Here is a 2,885-nt window from a genome sequence, read left to right as displayed (position 1 = left end):
ATTTAACTAAAATATATTATTTTTTTTGAGATAATATTATACATATACAACTTCACGTTTTAATTTGAATTGTTCCCCGTCTTAACTATTAATAATATTTGATGATATATGTAGTAGATTCGGTTGCTAAATTAATATAAGTTTAACAGTGACATACTAACATTATAAAGAATTTTATGTGGATTTTTTAATTTTATGATTTAGATAGTTTTTAAAGTGTTGAATTTAAAAATTAATTAAATGTTGGTACTATAATACTATATAATTAGATATTTATATAAAAAAATTATATCATTAATATACTAAAATTAAATTTAGTTAATATTTTTTTTATCAAAGACCGATATTTTATTCTTTACAAATAATGAATACAATTGATCTTTAAACAAAGACTAATTAGTTATTTGGACTTTTCACATAATTTGTTAAAAACAATAGTAAAAAGTACTTCATCCGAGTCGTTAACTCATTTCTTTTAAAAATCTTTAACTTTCTTGTATTCTAGTTCTAGATGTGTCATAGAAATATAGAATCATTGCTATTATAGATATGTTTCTTTTATCCTCATATTTCAGCTTCAGTTTTTTGGTTAGTTTTTGTCTACCATTTTCAATTTTTCATAGCTTGAGGTTCAGCCAAGTTTCATATTGACTTCACGTGTGAGCAGTTTATCAAGTAGTGGAACACTGGTATTCTTTTTATGGAAGGTTGGTTGAATTTCTAATCTACTGTACAGTGGTTTCCACACAAAGATTCTAAATTCAGTTAATATTACTATGTTAAACCTTTTTATATAACTATGTTCTAAAAGCTGTGTGTGGTATATTTTTCGGTGCTTATGCGCGAAAAAATGTGAGCATAATTCATGAATTTTAAAAATATTTTGTGTACAACATATGTAATTATTATAACTGTCATAGCTAGTTATACACAGTAATTTTACATATAAAGGTTGTAACAATTTAAAATCTCAAATGATTTTGGTATCATGAACATGAATTGCCTAGATAAAAATGCATACAAGAGCAATTGCTTTACATAGTCTTTTTGTTGCGTTCATACACAATCTAATTATTCAAGCTTTTTAACAATGTTGTGGTGATGTTAGCGTAAACAAAACGTTGATTGATGAAGCCAGTAATAATTCTTTTATAAGAAATAATACAATAAGAATAAATCGATTTAAATGATGTTATAAATATTTTTTATTATTTGTAAAAAATATATTTTTGTATTTATAAATATATATTTTATTTATACTGTAAACAAAATATATAAACGAAATACAGAGTACCTGTAATTATGAAAAATTTAATTTTTATAGATATAAAAATATCATTTTTAAAATAATAAAACGGTTTCAAAAATATAATTTTGACCGATTTAAAAAATAAAATTTGATATATGTTTATTACGGTTTAGATCTATTTTAATTAATTTATATCTTATTTATATTTTTCACGTAATACATATTTAAAATTTTTTTCATATTTTATTTACAGTGTAAATAAAAATACGTTCAAAATTATTTTGTTTACAGGTATGTATTTTGGTAAAAACGCTAAAAATTATGTAAATCGATAATTAATAGAATTATTTAATTTATATAAATAAAGCATTGAACATTTGAATATAACATGTATAAGGTGACATAACCATTCGCCAGGTGGTTAATATTTTATCTAATTTTAAAATATTATACCAAATTTAAATTTATATCTATAAATTTGTACTCTCATATTTTATCCTATAAATATAATACTATTTTTTGAAAATTATTTATATGTACTATTTGTATTTCTTTGTTTCATTTATGAAACCTTAGGTCACAGTAAAATTTGAAGATATAAGATATCCTATTTGTTAGATTTTATTGTGTACTCCTTTTATAGACACAATTTTTTTATGTATTATTATTCATTAGATTATGTTTACCATAAATCCACACTGAATTCTTATAAAAAAGTTTATTGCTAAAAAACACCTTATCATTAATTGGCAAATCCAATTGGTAAGTTATGCTTTGCAGCATAACAGTACTATAACAGTACTGTACTCACTAAATAACATATAAAAGGTATATTTTTTCTGTTATCACCTTTTAATAAATATGCTAATAAGAGGTTCATTCAATTTAAACTAATATTATTTAACTTAGCTAAATGGTATAAATTGGTGACCTTTAGATACAAAATAATACTATAATGTCAAGATATATTCTATCTATTATCTCCTGGTACTAGTAATACAGTGAGCTGATTATATCACAAAAGAAAAGAGTTGATACATTTAAAACATAACAAAATATAGATATAAATTAAATAATAATAGAATTAATAAAAAATATAATCAAAAGAAAAATAATAATTAAATATAAATTCTAAAAATCCAAGTAAATTTTGTTGTAATTCACGTACACTCGTTATTTTAAATGTTATTCTAATTCAGTTCATCATATATCTTAATCTATCTTTACCTAATTTTAATCATTATTATTTCTATCATTTTACTTTAAATTATATTCATCGATATTAATTAAGAATATTATTATTATTTAAAGTTTATTTCTAACAAATAATATTATTATTCAAAATCTAATAATAAACAATAATAATACTTTCATTTTTAATCTAACATAAAATTTTTAAATTAAGTAAAAATGAATGAATTAACCTCCTTATTAATGTGTCTATTAAAATAGACGAAATCGTCTAGTTAAGAAAGACAATCTATTTTATTTAAGATCCTTCTTTTACTTGAAATAGTAGTTCGTCGTTAAGAACTACAAACTTAAAACTCTCTCCTTTTATTAGTTCAATATAAGATTAGATGAATTAATATAACCCCTTCTCAAGTTAGTTAATTAAAAGTAAAAAAAATTATAG

The sequence above is a fragment of the Arachis duranensis genome, chromosome 4, assembly GCF_000817695.3.
Source record: "Arachis duranensis cultivar V14167 chromosome 4, aradu.V14167.gnm2.J7QH, whole genome shotgun sequence".
Taxonomy (NCBI): domain Eukaryota; kingdom Viridiplantae; phylum Streptophyta; class Magnoliopsida; order Fabales; family Fabaceae; genus Arachis; species Arachis duranensis.
This window is presented reverse-complemented; position numbering follows the sequence as displayed.